This window comes from Stegostoma tigrinum, chromosome 11 (assembly GCF_030684315.1).
Source record: "Stegostoma tigrinum isolate sSteTig4 chromosome 11, sSteTig4.hap1, whole genome shotgun sequence".
Taxonomy (NCBI): domain Eukaryota; kingdom Metazoa; phylum Chordata; class Chondrichthyes; order Orectolobiformes; family Stegostomatidae; genus Stegostoma; species Stegostoma tigrinum.
In genome coordinates, this window is record NC_081364.1 from 34996645 (window position 1) to 35019085 (window position 22441).

At 41.8% G+C, this 22441-nt stretch overlaps 1 protein-coding gene across 5 annotated transcripts in view; it reads right to left on the bottom strand.

Moving 5' to 3' along the window:
• The window catches only part of lrrn1 (leucine rich repeat neuronal 1), a 47616-nt gene extending 38948 nt beyond the window's left edge, over nucleotides 1–8668 (bottom strand). For 2 of the 5 annotated variants that reach the window (XM_048547825.2, XM_048547826.2), the window contains exon 1: nucleotides 8266–8668. The gene's annotated coding sequence lies outside the window, so the exon portion shown is untranslated. Of the gene's footprint in view, nucleotides 1–6627; nucleotides 6648–6932; nucleotides 7036–7622; nucleotides 7844–8265 lie in introns of those variants that run through there. The other 3 variants (XM_059649898.1, XM_059649899.1, XM_059649901.1) reach the window with 3 other exon arrangements.
• Between the last annotated feature and the right edge of the window lie 13773 nt (nucleotides 8669–22441).

Below are 22441 nucleotides of genomic sequence, written 5' to 3' on the forward strand. Positions count from 1 at the left end.
GCAGCAAGGTGACAATGCAGGCTTCAAGAACTACCTTCAGAGGTACAGAGATTGAACCCATTATTTTATGCTGCATTCAGAGAATCTAGTCACCTGAGCTAGCTGACATCCATGAGGCATCATCAACTCACAGAAATAAAGGATGCGAGTTTTGGTAATTCTCTATACACAGCAACTTGTCAAATATTTTAAATCTTTAGCCATAGGGAGCTGTCACTGCAACACAAGTCATTGCATCTTGTAAAAGTTAAATTTGATACATATCTGAAAAGAGGGAGACACCTTATTACTGGGAGGTAGCAGGACGATGGCATTTATTTCAGATGGTCTTGTCAGACCATCAGCTGAAATGACAACAAAAGAACTGTGAGACCAAATAGCCTACTTCTGCACTACAAACTGCTAATGTAGAAAGGAGTGAATTTCCAGATGACAAGCAGATCTTACCACCAGCACACGGAAACAAAACAAAACAAAGGGCTTCTGTTCCAGGCTATTTTCCATTGATAAACTGAAAGCATTATTGAAAAAAAAATTGTTACCCTTGCATTACCCACAAACCGAAGCACTTTGAAAGTTAGGACATCGAAAGTCAATTAGCTGTGCACCACAAAACCACTACTTTTTGGTGACATAATTTCAGCTATCCTGACAAGTTAGATTTGGCTCTAGTGCCACTGGAATACACTGAATTCTGTCCAAAACAGGAGGATAACCTAATCCTGATGCACATTCCTAACTCTTTACCTCTGTTCCTGCCAAAATTTTCAGTAGATCTGCAGAGAAATCAGCTTTTAATTTTGATCCACTGATAATCTATAATGGCTCCAGAGGAGAATGAATAGTGACAGTCAATGGCGTTACAAGATTAAGCAGAGCAGATGCAAAAGAATGAAAGAACAGAAGGGCTGGTCATTGACTGGGGCACAAAAGGGTGAAAAGGTTAACTCAAGCATAGAATAGGATAGCTGCAACAACCACTGGGCTACTGACTATGCAAAAAAAAGCATGCTTGAGAAAAATCTCAGCCCCTAATACAGGGACATGAGTATTTCAATTTACTTGAAAGAGACGTGCTTGTCTAACACAAAACTGCAGAAAATGCTGGTTTATTTTTGGTCTGGAGCAAATGGCTTATATTAAAGCAGAGTTGCCACTATGATTTTTATACTTGCCTCTGATTATTCAAGTGTTTACGTTCCAGCAACTCAAAACACCTTAAAATATAGTATGTGCAAAGTAGAGTAAATGGTACATGTGCCGGGTGTGTACATGGGCGCAAGCAGACGCAGGTGCTGAAACTATGTACAAAACAAATACAAACAAAATAATCCACAGTTAGCACAGATGGAGGATGTTGTGGGCATAAGGAGAGAGAGTATGCTGCAACTTAAGAGAATCTAATGCTGTATAATTCCAAAACTGACTACCTTAAGGACACAAATGAATTCACAACTAACACCTGTCAAAATATCTGCTGCCCATCATTAAACAACAGTTGGATTCTGACAGATGAGGTTTGTACCTGTTTATGCACTGCACAGGTAGTACAGATATTATGTCAGCATGATCCTTATATCATGCAAACTCTGGGGAATGCCTGATAATCAGTAGGGGATACCAGAATAGATCCTCTAGTTTCTGCTTACGTGGAATTTATTGCTAAAAAACAACCAAGCTCAGCTTGGCTTCAGTTGATAATGTAATCTCATCATGACTGCGTTCAGATACCACTCCAAAACATCATTCAGGCTACCATTCCATTTTAGCTCCAGTGGAACGTTACATGAGTGATGGTGCTTTAAACATGCCACAGTGCTCATAGAATCACTACAGTGTGGAAACCGGCTCTTCAGCCCAATAAATCCACACCAAACTTCAGAGCATCTCACCAAGACCCACCTAATATACACCCTCTACCTTCCTGCACACAACAGGCAATTTAGCATGCCCAATCCACATAACCTGCACATCTTTGGACTGTGGGAGGAAACTGGAGCACCTGAAGGAAACCCACGCAGACATGGGGAGAATGTGCAAACTCCACACAGACAGTCACTCAAGGCTGGAATTGAATGTGGGTCCCTGGAGCTGTGAGGCTATAGCGCTAACCACGGTGCCACTATGCCACCATGCTGCCCCAAAAGTAGGACAGAAAGTTGACTTATTGCAGGGGCCAATGGAATCAGATTCACAGGTGGTTCCACTGAGAGACTGTTGATACGATCTTGCGTGAAATCTAGCTGCCTGTCTGCCACATTTCCTTGTAACAATAGCTATTGCACTTAGTAATTCATTGCGCATAAACAAACACAATGTTGTAGATGAGAGATAATGGGAACTGCAGATGCTGGAGAATTCCAAGATAATAAAATGTGAGGCTGGATGAACACAGCAGGCCAAGCAGCATCTCAGGAGCACAAAAGCTGACGTTTCGGGCCTAGACCCTTCATCACCTCTGATGAAGGGTCTAGGCCCGAAACGTCAGCTTTTGTGCTCCTGAGATGCTGCTTGGCCTGCTGTGTTCATCCAGCCTCACATTTTATTATCTTACAATGTTGTAGATTTCCGCTTTAAAATGCGAAGCAGTGATGTTGTATGTGAGTGTCTCTGTGATGGGACAGGAGTCAGCACTAGACTTTGACATGGCTGCATAAAAAGGAAGGGGTTCTCCTGCCATCATCACCCATCACCTACATGTCCCCACACACAGTTTCTACCATGGGCAGGCTTCAGGAGCTAAGTGAAGATCAAAAAAACTAACAAGCCATGAGTGCTCTCTTTCATACATCCTAATACTGACAAAAATACTCTTTCATCAAACTCATTCAAAAATTGTAAACCCCTCCAGGTGATCAATCAGTTGTAAAAAACTAACCACAAAGGGTGCTAATCCTTTGATAGCCATTTAAAACTGACAGTCAAAATTGCAAATTCATCTCCCAAAGCAGGAAGAAATGGTTTTGGAGCATTTGAAGCTTAGCTCAGCATTCATAATCAGATCAGCTACAATAACAGTGTTTGCAAAATGTCGATAATGAAGTCTATTATAAAAAAACATGTTGTTACTTTTGTAAGAGTACAACAGGCCAATTGTTTCATTTATAATCAGAATGAAGCCCATATTTGATTTTCTCTCAATATCTAATGCAATAATAGCCTGTCTGACAGTTGACCATCAACACTGTACTTCTGATACATGGAGGTTAGATGCTGTACGTGAGAATATGAGAAAACCGGACAATTAAGAACATATGTAAGAAGGAGTTCCCACCAACTCCAGCCAAATTATCACTTGCATAATTGGACTGCATCTACACTGTTGGCCAATTACGGCCACAGAATTTTCTTGTGCCTCAAAAAAAAAGAAACAGTATTCTGACTTGTGATTTTGAGTATATTTTGATGTTAGTTTGCTAATCAGAAACTAAATGCCCCAGTAATTGCATGTGCATTCCTGAATTGGCAGGTAGATTTTTCGAACGGAAATTACTAAAATGAGAGATGGAGAGAGAGTGTTCCAGCAAGGACTAATAGGAAAGCAGATGAAATCTTCTTAATCTGCTCCTGAATCAACAGATGTTAGAATTGCCTTTCGGTCATTTAGAAGATAAATCATTAAAAGATACGGAAGCCTAGTCTTCACTAAGGCATTTATACACCACAGCGTCAAATTCTGATTAATGCAGTGCAACTTTGAAATGGGACCAGGCATCGTGTCTATATTTTCCTCCATCACCATGGACCCCTATAAATACCACCACTGTCCAGCTTGGAAACAACTGAGACGACATCTGCACAGTTCACATGTCTGCCAGAACAACAAGACACACAAATTGCGAGGCCTTTGTTCACTGTTGCATTCAATGCCAACACTGAAACAGCTTCTCTTTGGCTAATTAAAGCAGTCAATTAATGAAATGAACTCAACAGATTAAAAAATCAGTTGCAAAACAAGAGTTGGATGAGAATTGAGACTTTTCAAACACTATGAAAAAATGTGGAGCGGGTGCAGAAGTGAGGAGAATTTTCACCATTGAATGCTGTTGATATTGCAATCGCTTTCATTATTCAACATTAGTTTTTAAATTTTTTAAACTAAAAAAGCCTCAAATCACAACATAAATCATTAATCTCACAGTTACCAGTTTGTTTAGACATCCCATGCTGCAAACAGAATTCCTAAGCCTTTCAAATGTTGTAGATTTTGCTTTGTAGCACCAACAATAAATATCAAATTTTTTTATAGGGAGAAAGGAAAATGCTATTTTCCATTCAAGTCTTCCTTTCTGACTATAATCAAACACAATGAAAATTGAATAACACAACTTATTTTCCTTGTTTGTTCTAGGCTTGCTGGTATACATAGCTATAGGTTTTGTCCCATTATATCGGTTAACTGAAGAACCACTTAACAAAAATCACCCATACTCTCTTCTCCACCTATCTTCTCCTTTATCCATCTTCTGTCCGCCTCCCTCTCTCTCCCTATTTATTTCAGAACCCTCTCCCCATCCCCCTTTTCTGATGAAGGGCCTAGGCCTGAAACGTCAGCTTTTGTGCTCCTAAGATGCTGCTTGGCCTGTTGTGTTCATTCAGCTCCACACTTTGTTATCTCGGATTCTCCAGCATCTGCAGTTCCCATTATCTCTATCCAAAATCACAGGTCCACCCTAATGGTAGATTGAAATTGGTGAGACACAAGAATTTCTACGAAAATTGCTTTCAACCCATGTGGGAAATGGAACAAAAAAAATTCCCACTTTGCTTTGCCCAAAGAGAAAGTGCCCAGTGCTTCCTTGGTACGTTCATGCTAATTACAATTCAGCAGATTTGGAGATGGGTAGGGTTGGGGTGGTTGCCCGAGACTGATATCTCCATGGCAACTTTCACTGGCAGCTCAGTTAATCTACTTTCTACTTCATTATGCTACACAGCGTGAATTTCAAAAATGCAAACATATAAAAACTCCTTATTCTCATTACTGTATTAGTGTAGCTAGAGTTTGTGTTCCACAACAAAATACCAACGAGGACTGAGGTAAGATTTTAACTCCTTCAAAATAATATTCATATGGAGGGTTAAAATCAAGCCCTGATGGAAGTCCTTACAAGGTCTCCAAGTTAGACAATAGGGTCACAATTTCAAATCAACAAGTAAAATTTATACCAATATTTAAAAATCCTTTCTACCAAGAACAGACTACTGAATAGGGCAGTGGAGCCTAAATCTGAGCGCTGTGTTGGATCACACATTAACATTGTTTTCATTTGGGTAGACTACATTGGATCTAAATAATCCCCCATCACCAAATCCACACCCCCTCACTCCCCGGCCCCCACAACTGTCTTGTGACTACATAATCTACTCAAGCTTTGTGTTCATAGCCTAGCATGTGACCTCAGGATAAAGTTAAATTCTATTTCATACACACAGTGAAAAAACAAGCTTACTCTGCAACTTGCCAAAGGAAGTGCTCCATGTATTGTTGCAAATTTCTGCTCAGTTGGGATGAATTGTTTAAAGATGCAAAATTAATTTGGTGCTATTCTTACTGCAGCATTGCCAAGCAGAGATAACATTACAGTGCAAACTACTTCACAAAGAGGAGTCAATAGCCTCGCAAATGCGAAAATCAGTGCCTCCACCCTTCACAGAAATGACTATGCATACCTTGTTCAAGTAAAGAAGACTATTTTCACTTCACACCCCCTACCACAACTTCACTGCTCATGCGTAAAACCGCCAGAAGCAATTACAATTGTCTTTTTAATATTTATTAAGCACCATGAAACAACGTTATACAGAAAAGCAAGTCAAGATGAACAAATTGGTGCTTGAACCCAAATAGTGCAGAGCCTCAACATGGCATCAGTCTGCTGACTAATCTGGGCATTGCAGCCTTGTAACACACGAGCCCTAAAACAAGAACTTTTATCTTTTGCGGACCACTTGTATGAGGGATTTTTGCATGACACCCACACGTCAGATCTCAATACCCAGTTCATGTCCTCTTACCAAACATCAACCGTATGTTCTTTTTTCAAATCTCTGCAGTGGGCAGAAGAATTATCGATAAGGATTTTTGAGCAGTATATACTGCAGTAGATCAAATATACTCAGCAAGCTGGCACAATGTCACCAATTACATCAACATGGTGCAGTTGCATTCACATTTGTAACATATATGTCCCAACATCTTTACCAGATGTAAGATTTGTATCTGTAACTAATATTGATAACTACAGATAAAATCTAGTTCCAAGTATTTTCAACCTTTCTTTATTTTGCAGGTGAATCAATATTTGCTACCGCCTAATGACTTGAATCTCCAAATCCATGGGCAACAAACAGGTTTGCACGACGGCACACTGTAAAGTTACTCATGCGAGCAGAGAAAGAAATTTGAAATGCAAGATCTTACAGCCCTCAGCAACAATACTCAGACATTGCCAGCGCGCAGAAATCACAAGGGATATGTATGGGTTTCATTGTCCGGAAGTGGATTATGTTTAAAATAGAGCAAGCTTGCTTCAATTATCTGTTTAAGTTGCTCAGACACTGGCAAAGGACCAAAATTAGTGCACTGTCAGTGGAGTACAATTTAACAAAGATTAATCTGCATACCTTATCAATATTAAGTGACAGCTAGGCGTACATCTTCAAAGTCACCATCAATACGGCTACAGACCTTGAAAATCTTAATTAAAAAGTACAACGAAAAGGAAAACCTCAGTCCTTTACTTTAATGAAGATGTGGAGAATTGCCAATCATCATGCAACACTTGTTTCTAATACAAACTAGCACATAACTAGCCATCAGTATTCAGCATAATTTTTCATCAATTTACATATTCACAAATACGCAATAAATAAATACATTGACCACTGGTGCCATACAAACAGCAGGGACGAGTTCCTATGCTGCCTACTGTTTACTGGCTCATCTTTTTCTACGATGTTCCTTTGCCAAATATTTTCAGATATCCTAATCTGAACGATTAATTTCATTGCCGATAGTGTCTTGTGCCAAGCCTGGAAAGAGGGACGGAGGGAAATTTAAGTTAAACCGACAAGCGCAAGGAATAGCTACAAAAAAGTTATTTTTCCACAAACATTTACAGTAAAATTGAAGTCGCAACAATATGTAAGCCGAAAGAACATCTACTGTGTAGATGCGTGCTTCACTCAAAAAAGCTCATAAAAACTAAGATGCACATTTTCACCAGAAGGTCAGAAGTTTCAAATTGACATTTTTTTGCCTAAAGAAATCTTGATATAATCACCTGCTAAAAAAAACTTCTAGAAATCTTATCACAAAGTACAGCGCTTGAAGACCTATCCCACATACAACCCCTCACCATCATATTAAAGGCAAGAGCAGGATGCAAACTGACACCAAACTTTGGGGAAAAGAGAGAAAGGGGGCCATATTCGAAGAATGTCAATTGTTTTTCTTTCTCTCTCTGCAGATAGAGCTACTTGACCCTCGTACCCCGTTTGTACTTTCCCGCAAAAGAACAGCTGCCAAGAGAGGCGTGAGACGCAGAAAGTGAAGCACAGCGACATTTGTGTACTCCAGTAACAGAGCACGGCAGCAGCTGCTCGCCTTGTTTGCATACCCATGGACACCTCATTTGGCAGCTCACACTCCTTTCAGAATGCTCCGGGGAAGGGGGCTGGGAGGATTTTATGCCCTTCGCGTGAATAGTTAATTCGATGGCTTCATACAGGGTCTGGGACCCCGTCACACAGCCCGAAGCGAAAACTGACAGCCACAGTCAATGGCCAGATTCTCTCTCTCTTTCACACACACACACACACACACACAACTTGCTGGCCAGCCTTTTGTGTGGTGACGCTTCTCGTCATGATGCTGAAACAAGGTGCTGTCTTTCAATTAAAAAAAAGTGCATCAGGATGCACGAAGGTGAAGGGCTCTCTCCAGCCTTTAAAAAAAGGTGGCAGACGACTCTGATCTTAGAAACGCAGGGCCCACGCTGAGCTTTTCACTGTGCAGAATTCTTCGGGGCCTATTGTCTCTGTTAGATTCCTAAGTGTGAACACTAGGAAGGGACGCTCTGTCCAGAATGCAGTCGCATTTAAATGCAAATCGGAGATTGCGGGATGCACATGCCTCGGTTTAGCAGACAATTATTTCAGTTGATTTTTTTTTAAATGAACCGTGGTCTGATTAATAATTGCTCAATGAATTGCACCTCTAACACAAGCGGAAAAAGCAGAATAAAAAAAACAGCGCCTTACCCAAGTAAGCTGAAGTGTTGTACCCAGGTGCAGGTTAGATTCTGAGTGGAAACTGCTTGCAGGGTGATTTAGGGCACTCAGCAATGTTGTGTGCAGTCACTGTGAAGGACTCATTCAGCTAATTGCGAACACACAAAAAGCCTCCTTTCTCCCTGTGTATTTCTTTACCTCTCTCTCTTCAGGCTTTCATCTGCATTTCTTCCATCCGCTTCTGCCTAAAAAGAAAACAAAAGTCTAAGCATTCGCATTTTCAAATGAAATCCCCGTTGCCTGGACGAGCTGCAGTAGCACACGAGGTTTCCGCCAGCTCACAAGCCTGGACGAGCTGCAGTAGCACACGAGGTTTCCACCAGCTCACAAAATCCACTGTCTCCAGTCCAGGCTTCTTTCACTGCTCGTGGTTGTAACAGCACCTGGTACTATAACACAGCAATGAGCAGATTCCGAGCACTGGATTGGTGGATGCCTGCTGTCCATCAAGCGACATTCAGACAACCAGATGCCCATCTGCAAAGCTTGAAGCCGCTACAATAAGAGAGAGGTCTGACGGGATGGGGAGTTCGTGTGAGAACAGAGGACGGGGAGCTGGAGTCAAGGAGATGCGGGAGTGTGCCTGCATTCCTTCAGCTTTATTTTCCCTGTTCCGTGCCCATTGGCGAGTACCAAGGTTGCGGCTAGGGGAGAAACATGATCGCAGCATCGAATGGTACACCTCATATCAGCGGAGTTTTATTTTCCTCTCAAGTCTACCTTTCTTGTCTTTAAACTCCCAAAACACACAGTGGCTCGCATTCAGAAGTCACGGGGAGCGAAGGAGAGACGGGTAGTTTGAAAAAAAAACTGTTCCAGTTTATTATGGATTAATGAGGGGAAGGGGAAGGGGCTTTGTAGGGGTGGTCTCACCAGATTTTTGTACTGCAGTGCAGAAATGTTTCCGTAGATATTTTTTAATGCCCTAGCCGAAATTGTTTCACTGTCTGAAAGGAGATATGACGGTCAGCATTCATGTTTTAATGATGCCAGATTCAATTAATAAAATTACTTTCAGTGAGAAAGATCACGTATGCAGTGAGCTAAAACTAATGCAGCAAACAATTATTAACAAATATTAATAATGTCATCCTTAAAAAGTATGTTTTGTTAACATCCTTGAGATGTTTGTGTGAGTGCAAATATATCTCAGTAAACCTGTTTAGCTGAATTGGAAATAACTGAAGAGCAATCTTATTCTGATCAGTCTGGTAGTGCAGAGGTTATTGGTAAGTATCTGTTTTCTTTGAGCTTAAGATCTGTGCCAGTTTTTATGGTCTTTGTTATAGATAGCAACAGTATGGCAGAATCATCAAACACAATTGCGTGTGGAAGCCATCGAGATTCTCTCATTCCCTTATTTACTATCTTCCCCACTATCCTCTTTACAATTCCACACACATACCAAGACTATTTTCTGCCTGGTGATACATGGTACTTATCCAGCATCCTGTTTCTATCAATGTTATAAAGGTCAAAGAAAACTTGATTGTCAGAACAAAATGGACATTTGCATCTCAGCAGTTTTATGCTTATTATTTTTAAAAACTCCTTTCTCCTTATTTGACTGAATCTAGTTCTTGGGGAGAAAAACTCTTCTGCACTCTCTCCAATACGTTCACATCTTTTCTGAAGTGTTCCACCTAGAAGTGAACACAGTTCTCCAGCTGAGATCTATGAATTTGTTATATAAATTCAGCGTATCCTTCCTGCTCTTATTACTCCAATCCCCTGTTAATAAAGCCTTGGATACTGTGTGCTTTATTGATTGCTCTCCACCTGTCCTTCCACCTTGCATGCCTATTGCACATATGCACAGGTTTACCTGCTCCAGCACTCCCTTTATACTGTCTGTATTCTTTCAGCCATAATATATCACAGTGACCTCAATGTCTCTGCACTGAACTTCATCTGCCATCTATTTGCTCACTCCATCTACTTGTCAATGCCTTTTTATAGTTCTGCACTGTCTTCACAATTTATTTTTAGAAATTTGGTTTTCCCTAAAATAGCTGTTTATTACTGTGGCTTACCTAATCTAGCAGCAGCCCCAGACTCCTCAATGAAAGACAAATTGAAATGAGCCTCTTCCACATGCCAAATAAGTTGGACAAACCTGTTGTTCCAAACTGTTGTTATATGATGCTTCCATGTTTTGTATCATGTGCAAACTTTGAAACTGTAAACTAAGGTTTACATTTTTAATGTATTTCAGGAAAAACAAGTGTCCCAATACCTACCCTGGGGTATGTCCACTGTAAGTTTTACTGAATTCTGAAAAATGTTCGATTGATCCATGAGGTGACTGGTAACATTTCGGGGTGACTGTTGATTGGTAGACTTTTCTCCTTTCCTAGTGACTGCTTTTACTTTGATTGACTAACACACAGTCAGTTAGATATTTGAACTGAAAGTACAGAGAATCTAATAGACAGCACTTGGTTAAGTAAGAAGATGAATTTTTGATGCTCAATGGCTGTGAAAATGTCATGCTGTTGAACCACATCATTAGTTACTCCTGATATCCTGTGGCATTGTTCACAATAAAGAGTTGAATATTTTATTGGAACTGGAGTTATTTGCTACATGCCATTGGCATGGATAGGAACCTTGGGCCACATCACTTGAAGGAAAGCCTGCAATCTGGAATCTCTCAGAGAATTGAAGGTCATCTTGGTATTAGAAATTACTAGGTTGAGGATGGAGACAGTCAAGGTCTCTCAGGATCCAGGAACTTTGGGAGGTTGCACTACATCTTTTTGAGCATTGCAATGGAGGTACACAGATCTTGTTGTGATGGAAGAAGTCATAAAGAGGATATACAAGAAGACTAGAGAGAGGCATGTGGGAGAATTTGACTGAAGTCAACTTGTTTTGGGGCTTTGGTGGTAGGGACAGTCTAAGAAGATAATTAACTGACTGTCTATAAGTCATTTTCTACAAGCAGTTGCCCCAACTTCCATTTGTCCCTTGCCCCTCTAATTAGTACCTTCTTTCTTATCACAGTACATATTCTCTCGACTTTGTAAATTGTGGTCATACAGTGGCCGTAAGAGCCTAGTTACAGCATTAAACGAACACTAGCCTACCTGTACACACACATCAGATGAACAAGTAAAGACAAAATCAGGTACACGTACATGGAGCTAATGGTGTACAAGTTCCAATAAACCTATCAGGTAGAAACAGTTTAATCAGCAGATCCAAAAAGGTCTGCTGAAGGCTATTGAGAAAACATCTAAAGAAATTCTTAATTTTGTACTTCCGTGATAACTAAAATCTAATAACTGATAACTAAAGCTTCATCTGTCCACACAAAACATTCACAGCTACTGAAATAACAAGGCGTAGAGCGGGATGCACACAGCGGGCTGAGTAGCATCAGAGGAGCAGGAAAGCTGACGTTTTGGGTCTAGACCCTTCTTCAAAAAAAAGGAAGGTGCTTTTGAAATAATTCCCCCGGAGATGCTTGGCAATAGCAGATACATACACACATATGAAGGACAGATTGTGGATCCAAGACAGACACCATTCCGTTATTTGGAAAATACTTTGAGCTTGTGAAAAGCCACATAATGTTACAGCCATGTGTCCTTGGCCTGCTTAAAAGGAACAGTAAAAACTGTTTGTAGTGATTTCTACCAAAGTCATCAAACCAACAGTCTAATTCATCAGAAAGCCAGACCACAAGCTAACTGCAAATTATCATGCAGTCAAAGTAATTAACAGCTATATCTTGAAAACAGGAGATTCCAGCTGAGAAGTACTCATTCCAACCTGTTCTAACTTCCAATTACACCTGAGCACCAACCTCGTGGAAAGTCAAATAACAGAAACTAGCACAACCTTCCCTTTACAAGACTCCCACTTCAACACTAAATCATCAAAACCATGACACACCTGGGGACAAAGTGGAGATCATTAGTCTGAGACTGAGATAATTATAAACATTTTGAATCAGACTCTTTGGAAGATTTTTTCCAAGGATAGTCAGGTCTTGAACCTCTGGCCTGGAGGCAGGGATTTTACTGCTGAGTATTTATATTCTATTATTGTATGTTACTTTCACCTTATAGAGTTGTGAAAGTATTTTATTTTAGAACATCCCTTCTCTAAAGGTGCAACTCAATAATACATCTCAAATGCTATTGCAATTCTGACTAGCAGGAAAGGAGATTGGGAATGATCTCCTGAGAATGAGGCCCAGTGTAATAATGTCTTGGGCTTTTATCCAGAAGGCATGTCATATTTGCATTCTGTAGCCAAACAAATGCACCAGAATGATTATCCTTTATTGTGCAAAATATTGATTGGGAAATACACACTCTAATACAAATGATATGAAATTGATTTCTAACAGCATTTACTCATCTATAATGGTTAATGCCAGTGGACAATTGAAGAAATCCACTGATCTATGCAGCATGAACTTGCTGTCATACAAATAGTCCATATTTCCTTTAATTAGAGAGTAGTTTTTTTTTATTCAGTGGATTACAGGGATTAAGACAAAGGTCAGGAAGTTCCTTACACCTGGTATACTTTGCTAGCATTAGTGTACTGTGATGTAACGTAATAGCAGCAGAGTAGATTTGAGGAGCTAGCCAGTAATATTTGAGTTTTAATCTACACTTGGTAAACTCTCAGGTCACAAAGTCAAATTTGTGAGCCTGCCAGTTAGTTCTTTGCAAACTTTAGATGAGTAAACACTGCCCTCAAAAATAATAGTGATGTGTTCATAATAGCTTAAATTAGATTTTTACAGGAAGAGTGGCTTTTGTACACTAGTAACTAACAAAGTTAATAATTAATCAATGCTATTTAAATTTACTGATAATCCAACAGATTCAAAAGGAGCAAAAACAAAGTTGCTGGAAAAACTCAGCAGATCTGGCAGCATCTATGAAGAAGAAAACAGAGTTAACATTTCGGGTCCAGTGACCCTTCCTCAGAACTGCTAGGGATGGGTCACCGGATCTGAAACGTTAACTCTGTTTTTGCCTTCTCAGATGCTGCCAGACCTGATGAGCTTGCCCAGCAACTTTATTTTTGTTCCTGATTCTCAGCATCTGCAGTTCTTTCAGTTTTTATTGAGATTTAAAAGGAAACTGAAGTCATAAGGAAATTTCATATCTCCGAAATCCTTTTGGTAAATTGCTAGGTATAAAATTTAAATTAGCAGAAAAATACATTCAGTTGCAATCTTTAAAATGAATATTCTTTGGCAATATCTCACTTGATCCACATCTGTAATAATTGAAAACAATTGAAAATCAAGAGGAATCTTGTGACTTTTTAATTAATATTTTGCTTCACTCCTTCAATTTAGATAATTACATGAAATATTACTTAGGCATAGAAGTACAAAGTAAAGTTTATATTTTAATTGTACAGAACAAATGAAGACCTGAGGTTGCTTTTCTTCTATTATTGGTTCTCATCAGTCAGTTTGAAATGCTTACTGAAAGGTTCATATGAGCATACAAACTGTGAGACCTATTGGAATCTTTAGGTCCAACAGTGATCAAGGGGCTCTTGAAAGTGGCAAGAACTGGTGTGACAGACGTATATTTTTGGTTTTCAAGGCTGTGATGTTGCCTGGATTGCAATTTAATTCTTAAGACTCTCTCATCTGTTCCAGACAAATTCAAATTAAACAAAGGGAAGTAATAAGCAGGATTGATTAAAGTAGAGGGCCACTGTGTGTGCTGTATGCATCAAGATAGGCATCTGTCATTCTTTCCCTTGCCACCTCCCCCAAGGACTGTGGTCTGAGTCAGTTGTAGGAGGATATGCAATTTATGTGTGCAAGAGGCCTGAGAGGCTAAATGGCCCACTGAATACTATAACTATTTTCATTTTTACGAGTCCTGCAAGAGTAGAATGAGGATTGAATCATGTAGGTTCAGTTCTCCTGCCTGTCCCTGCTGATAAGCAGCTTTTGTACAATAAAGAATAATCACTCCCATGTATTTGTTTGGCTACAGATTGCAAACGTGACATGACTCCTGGATTTAAAAAAAACATGACAGTCTATTACATGAGACCTCACCCTCAGGAGATCAGTCCCAAGACTGGATATTCAGATGACGAGAATCCAACTTTGTTTATCCAAAGTGAAACAATTGATTTGTGTCTAAATAAATTGGATAGTGAAACATATTCAAATGATGTATTTCTGCTGACGGAATTTAAATTACAGCTACAGCAAAAATTAACATACTGTGTTTTTCTTCCTGCAAAAATAACCAAGTGTGATTCTGTACACTGCTGCCTGCCAGTGGCATGCTGATGTCCTGCTGTGGACATATTCAAACAGGTAAGTAATTGTGTTAGTTTATTTACATGTGATATGGCACACATTTCACACTTTTAATTCTGAACCACCTACATCCTGACCACCATATTCAGCCAGAGATAACAAAGTGTGGAGCTGGGTGAATAGCAGGCCAAGCAGCATCTCAGGAGCACAAAAGCTGACGTTTCGAGCCGAGACCCTTCATCAGTAAACGGTGATGGGGAGAGGATTCTGAAATAAATGGGGAGAGAGGGGGAGGCGGACCGAAGATGGATAGAGGAGAAGATAGGTGGAGAGGAGAGTATGGGTGGGGAGGTAGGGAGGGGATAGGTCAGTCCAGGGAGGACAGACAGGTCAAGGAGGCGGGATGAGGTTAGTAGGTAGGAAATGGAGGTGCGGCTTGAGGTGGGGAGAGGGGATAGGTGAGAGGAAGAACAGGTTAGGCAGGCAGGGACGAACTGGGCTGGTTTTGGGATGCAGTGGGGGGAGGGGAGATTTTGAAGCTGGTGAAATCCACATTGATACCATTGGGCTGCAGGGTTCCCAAGCGGAATATGAGTTGCTGTTTCTGCAACCTTCGGGTGGCATCATTATGGCACTGCAGGAGGCCCAGAATGGACATGTCGTATAAGGAATGGGAGGGGGAGTTGAAATGGTTCGCAACTGGGAGGTGCAGTTGTGTATTGCGAACTGAGCGTAGGTGTTCTGCAAAGCGATCCCCAAGCTTCTGCTTGGTTCCCCCAATGGAGAGGAAGCCACACAAGGTACAGCGGATGCAGTTATTCACATTGGCGGATGTGCAGGTGAATATCTGCTTGATGTGGAAAGTCATCTTGGGGCCTGGGATGGGGGTGAGAGAGGAGATGTGAGGGGGTGAGAGAGGTGGTGTGGGGGCAAGTGTAGCACTTCCTGCGGTTGCAGGGGAAGGTGCCAGGTGTGGTGGGGTTGGAGGGGAGTGTGGAGCAGACAAGGGAGTCGCGGAGAGAGTGGTCTGTCTGGAAGGCAGATAAGGGTGGGGTTGGAAAAATGTCTTTAGTGGTGAGGTTGGATTTGTAGATGGCGGAAGTGTCGGAAGATGATGCGTTGTATCCGGAGGTTGGTGTGGTGGTATGTGAGGACTAGGGGGATTAAAATTTGGCGGTTATTGTGGGAGCAATGTGTGAGAGTTGAGGTGCGGGAAATGCGGGAGCCACGGTCAAGGCGTTCTCTACCACTGCGGGAGGGGAAGTTGCGGTCCTTGGAGAACGAGGACACCTGGGATGTACGGGAGTGGAATGCCTCGTCCTGGGAGCAGATGCGGCGGAGGCAAAGGAATTGGGAATAGGGGATGGAATTTTTGCAGGTGGGTGGGTGGGAGGAGGTGTATTCCAGGTAGCTGTGCGAGTTGGTGGACATGAAATGGACATTGGTTTGTAGGTGGTAGCCTGAGATGGAGACAGAAAGGTCCAGAAAGGTGAGGGATGCATTGGAGATGGTCCAGGTGAACTTAAGGTTGGGGTGGAAGGTGTTGGTGAAGTGAATGAACTGTTTGAGCTCCTCTTGGGAGCATGCGGCAGCGCCGATACAGTCATCAATGTAACAGAGAAAGAGGTGGGGTTTGGGGCCTGTGGAGGTGCGGAAGATGGACTGTTCCACATAACCTACAAAGAGGCAGGCATAGCTTGGGCCCATGCGGGTACCCATGGCCACCCTCTTTGTCTGTAGAAAGTGGGGTGAATCGAGAGAGATGTTGTAGAGGGGGAGCACGGCTTCGGCTAGGCTGACGAGGGTGTCAGTGGAGGGGGACTGGTCGGGTCTGCGGGACAGGAAGAAGCGGAGGGCCTTTAGGCCATCTGCATGGGGAATGCAGGTGTATAGGGACTGGGCGTCCATGGTGAAAATGAGGTGTTGGGGACTGGGGAATTAGAAGTTCTGGAGGAGGCGGAGAGCGTGGGTGTTGTAATGGACGTAGGTGGGGAGTTCCTGGACCAAGGGGGAAAAAATGGAGTCCAGATAGGTGGAGATGAGTTCGGTGGGGCAAGAGCAGGCGGAGACAATAGGTCAGCCAGGGCAGGCGGGTTTGTGCATTTTGGGAAGGAGATAGAAGCAGGCGGTCTGGGGTCGGGGAACAATGAGGTTGAAGGCTGTGGGTGGGAGGTCACCTGAGGTGATGAGGTCATGGATGGTTTGGGAGATGATGGTTTGGTGCTCAGGGGTGGGGTCATGATTAAGGGGGCGGTAGGAGGAGGTGTCGGAAAGTTGGCGTCTGGCCTCAGCAATGTAAAGGTCAGTGCGCCAGACTACAACTGCATCTCCCTTGTCTGCAGGTTTGATGGTGAGGTTGTGATTGGAGCGGAGGGCTGCATGTTCTGCAGGGGAGAGGTTGGGATGGGTTAGAGGGGTGGAGAGGTTGAGGAGGTTTATGTCTTGACAGCAGTTGGAGATGAAGAGGTCGAGGGAGGGTAGGAGGTCCGGGGATGGTGTCCTGGAGGAGGACTTGTGTTGGAGGTGGGTGAAGGGTTCAGTGGAGGGAGGGTTAGGCTCACGGTTAAAGAAGTAAGCGTGGAGGTGGAGGCAGCGGAAAAACTGCTTGATGTCCAGATGTGACTGGTATTTGTTGATGTGTGGGTGGAGGGGGGAGAAGGTGAGCCCTGACCTGAGGACTGATGCTGCTTGGCCTGCTGTGTTCATCCAGCTTCACACTTTGTTATCTCGGATTCTCCAGCATCTGCAGTTCCCATTATCTCTCATCATATTCAGCCCAGCCAGTCTGCAGAAGTGGGTGTCATTGTCACACACTCTGAGGGGTACGCAGGCATGTTTGTGGTCAGGTATAATTAAGTTGAAACCCTTTATGTTTTGCTGCCATACTGGATCTCAGTTTGTTTTGGACTTCTGTAACTGAGAAACAGTCTGATAAAAGAAAAAGGGAAAACGAGAGATCCAGGACATGGATTTTGAAAATGTCGGTACTCGAACTCGATGCACTCCGTATCCTTCCACCTCGCAAAGAGGCACTTTTTGCATAGGCTGCTGCTCCACACCATCCATCTTCTCACTTATGTTCGCCAACCGGACATGCTTCAGCATGCTTATTTACTGTGAAGATTTCCGGGGGAGGGCTGTCTGTGTGGGAATTCTCCTGTTTTTGATCGAGGACCTTGGGTGGAATGTGTTGCACGCAGCAGTCCCTCACAACCATAGAGTGTGACAGTTTACAGGCTCCCAGCCAAATTATTTATTTTGCACTATTGTGCTAAGTGTGGACCAGTATTGTGTCAGTTGTGGGCAATTACATGTCCTTTTTAGTGATTTGAAACATCTTCTGTTGTGTTTTTGGTTGCACCTCAGCTCCATGCTCCTGATCTTTGGTCACTCAGGGCAGAGGGGTTTGGACCTAGCCAGGCTGGCTATAAGCGGGTCCTGGCAGTTGGCTGTGGAGAGGGTCATATTAGCTGACTGCCTGACCCTCTTCCACAGTGATATCCATGCCAGGGTGACCTTGGACAGGAAGCACACAATGTCCATTAACACTCTGAATGCTTGTCGAGAGAGGTGGGCACCCCAAGGGGACAGTGCTTTACTTCCCCATCAAAGTCCATTTTGCTTTTGCCTATTCCATCTCTCCCAACTGCTACTAATGGGTTGCCATTGGCTCTGAAAATGTCCATTCTTCCTTCACTTCAGAATCCACTCAACCCTCACCCTGCCCCCATGTCTATTACTGTGGTTGATGGAGTGGGTGGCAGAGAATGAGTTGGGTTAAACATAATCAGAATTCTGATTCATGTCCCATTCATGCACTTGGTACTGGCATCAATCATTAACACATCAGAGTCTCTGTTGCTTGGAAACAGTTCAATAGGGATTCCAACACAGTCCTAGATGGGGTCCCTGTTCTGTTGTAAATAGGCTGAGCTGCTAATTATGTTTTAAGTCAATGCATATTAAATGTTACTCTGAATTGAATGCCAATCACTAACTGTGTTTTGTTGATACCTTACAAAAGAAAAAAGATAATCAGCATCAACAATAATTCAGTCTGAATTAGCATCACAGTTGAGAAAAAGTTCTTAAACAAGTATTGAAATGTAAGGGTTGGAATCTGTACAACAGTGACAGATATCTCCAGGCATCAGGATCTCATTCTTTAAGGTTATCTCCCGTCACAGGCAGCACATTATTTTTCTGACTATAAGACAAGGTAAGGGTTTCCACAAACTCCAAACTGTGATCAAAAACCTAAGTGCTCTGCTTGATTTTCGATAGTAAATTTTCTTTCTTTGGAGAGTCACTAAGACAAACGACACACCCGATCTGAGGAAGGGTCACTGGATCCAAAATGTTAACCGTGAGTTTTCTTTACAGACAATGTCAGATGAGCTGAGCTTTTCCAGCAACTTCTGTTTTTGATGCTGTTTTAGAGCATCCACAGTTCTTTTGGGTTTAATTAAGACAAATGACACATCCATTTCATTTTTACTTTTACCATCTTGATGGGAATTGCAGGACAGCAGATGCCTTTTTGTCCTCTAAAATGAAAAGGTGTAGATCAGTTAGAAAATAGTAACCAGCAGACATATACATAAAAAAACTGGTGAAATCTCAAATGCTTTTTCATGTCAACATTTCTCCAATAATGAAAAAAATTAGTGTTTTGACTCATAATCATGAATCATTAAATGCTCATTAAGAAAAAAGTGTTAGCTTCATTAAATCAAAGAGCTTTTGCAATGGTTTTCAACTATTCCCTCTCTTGTGTCGTTGTTATTGGAGCATTGAAATATATCAACGAGACCAGCAGTGGCAATTGCCAATTATGACAAACATTATTTGAAACTGATAAAATCAATTCCCGAAACCTGCAATTAATTGGACTTTTTTGTCATCAGCCATGTCTCAAGTGGTTGCAATCTTTCCTCTGAATTGGAAGTTCATGTGAAGATCCTTCAGCACATATGGGCAGCATGGTGTCTCAGTGGTTTGCACTACTGCCTCACTGCACCAAGGACCAGATTCAATTCAAGCCTTGGGTGACTGTGTGGTGTTTGCACATTCTCCCTGTGACTGCATGAGTTTCCTCTGGGTTCTCCATTTCCTTCCAAAATCCAAAGATGTGCAGGCTAAGTGAATCAGCCATGGGAAAATGCAGGGTTATAGGGTGGGTCTGGGTGGCGTGCTGTTTGGAGGGTTGCTGTGGACTCAATGAGCCAAATAGCCTGTTTCCATGCTGTGGGGATTCTATGAAGTCTTAAACTGAGGGAGTGGTGCACTGTTGGAAGTAGCATTTTCAGATGAGATTTTGAACCGATACCTTATCTACCATTTCAGATGCACATGAAAGACCTGACTAAACATTTTAAAGAAGAGCAGGATGACCAACATGTGTCCCTTGACCAATGCCAAAAGCTGATGATCAATTTGTTTGTGGAATCTTGCCATGCACAAATTAGCAGCCTCAGTTTTACGTTGCAACAGTGATTACCTTTGAAAAATGCTTAATTGACTGGACAGCTCTTTGCAACATTCACAGTCTATAAATGGGCTCACAGTAAGTGTTCGAGTTTTAGACACACTGAATAAGGTTGTCAAGAATATCCCAGGTATTTTGAGGTTGTTATTTACCTTAAACATGCATTATTCTGCAACCGCATATAAAGTCGTATGTTATATTACAATGTTGCTAAAAATATATAACATTTATTTTCACTGTAACAGCCATACAATAAAAATGGTTCAGAGCAATGTTTTGTGAAATAGAATGGGGAAGAGGATGTTCATGTTTAGCTAGCTTAATTCATTACACCTGAACTTTACCTTTGAATGTGGCAATCTGTATTTCCATGGTTCAAATACAACAAACAGCTCTCTTCGTGTTAGCAAAGCAAGCATCATCTTCACTAATCACTTGCCTTTATTTGCTTTTCAGTGTACAACTTATTAAGTGATCACTTATCTGATGTATGATGCTATCACTTTAATCATATGCAGACAATACGAGGATTAGATTGTATATTTGCAATAAGACTACAGATCTCATAGGGTTATAAACAAAAGAGAATAAAGCATAAACCAAGCCTCTACATAACTGAGTGAAAAATCCCCTGTTTGTGCTTTAAGACTGATGCTTTTCATCCCTCTTGTGATCTCCATTGAGCTGTTCTCTTTGAGCACTGTTGATAGTCTCCAATTTAAAAAAAACTTTCCCTATAGACTCAGACATTCCTGAAAAGTTTAATTTTCTAACTATTGTAAGCTCTTGTATAGTTGAATCCCTCTTACTCTTCTTTCCTTTTGCTCTTCACTTTGCAATGTCTTTTCCTCCTTGTGGTTTCACCCTGTTTTGAGCTTCTGTTTCATGTATGTGAATTTACCTTCCACTGAATGCAAGGAAACATCATTGCCTTCATATTAAGTGCCAACATCAACTGAGTACTCTTAGGTCAACTACGGCTTAGATTTGATGAAACAAGTGGCTTCTAATGGACTGATTAAACAGTAGGCCTCCATCTAATTCATAAAAGAACCTCTACTGTGCAAGTGTGCTATTTCTGTTTCCCAAACTGACAAACCCATTGGTGAGTGACAGTACCAATGGTACTATGGTTGGTTCGCTTGTCGAGCTGGTTCATTAGTTTGCAGACTTTTCATTAACCTGCTGGGTAACATGGTCAGTGCAGCCTCCACTGAAGCGCTGTTTCCCGCCTGTAATTTAAACTCTGGGGACCGTTGGAGCTGATTACCTCATTTCTGGTTTTTCTTTGCAGTCATGTGTATATAGGGTCTATTTTTATGTGTTTATTGATGGCCTTCTTGGTGGAGAACCAGACCTCTAGAAATTCCCGTGCTTGTCTCTGTATGGCATGTCCTAGGATCCTGATGTTGACCGAATCGAACTGGTGGTTCTCCTTGTCTGTGTGTATGGAGAGGATCAAGCACTGGTCATGTCTTTTTGTTGCTAGTTGGTGTTCATGTATTCTCATAGCCTGTTCTCTTCCTGTCCGCCCAATGTAATATTTGTCGCAGTCCTTGCCAAGCACGGGGATAATTGTTCCCTGGAGAATTGCCAATGCAATTATCTCAACCAATCAGAGTCCACTTGTCAAGCAATAAGCATCTTTATTCTGATGCGGTACAAATTGTGTTACCATTTGAAATGTGGTTCCTTGCTTCCGGATACAAGACAAATAGCTTCAAAAACATCTCTCTTTATCTGAACAAAGAGAAACCTCCCATTCCATAGATCATAGAATTCCTGTCATGTGAAAACAGGCTCTTTAGCCCAACAAGTCTACACCAACTCACAGAGCATCCCAGCCAGACCCATTCCCCCCTAACCCATTCAATCTACACATCCCTGAACACACTATGAGCAATTTAGCACAGCTAATCCATCTTGGCTGCACATTTTTGGACCATGGGAGGAAACCAGAGCACCCGGAGGAAACCCACACAGATGCAGGGAGAATATGCAACACCACACAGACAGTCACCCAACGGTGGAATCAAACCCATGTTGCCAGTGATGTGAGCCAGCAGTGCTAACCACTAAGCCACCATGTCACCTGTTTCATGAGGATTCAACAAACAATATTTCACCCACTATAGTCTTAACATTTTGCCTCTGGCTTTCTTTTTCTCCTATATACACTTATTGTTTTTTTTTGTATCTTTTAAATTCTGATTTTGCTGGTTTATATTCTTCTTCTGCTGGTCTTTGATTGACACATTTGCTGCACTGTCTTTTTGTGTTTTGTTTCTTGCAACCTGATCATTTCTATTTTCTCTTCTGTCTATTGTTGTCCATTACTTCCACAATATGTGGATTCCTCATAGACTCTCACAGTAAGGTTGTAAATTCTCCCTTTT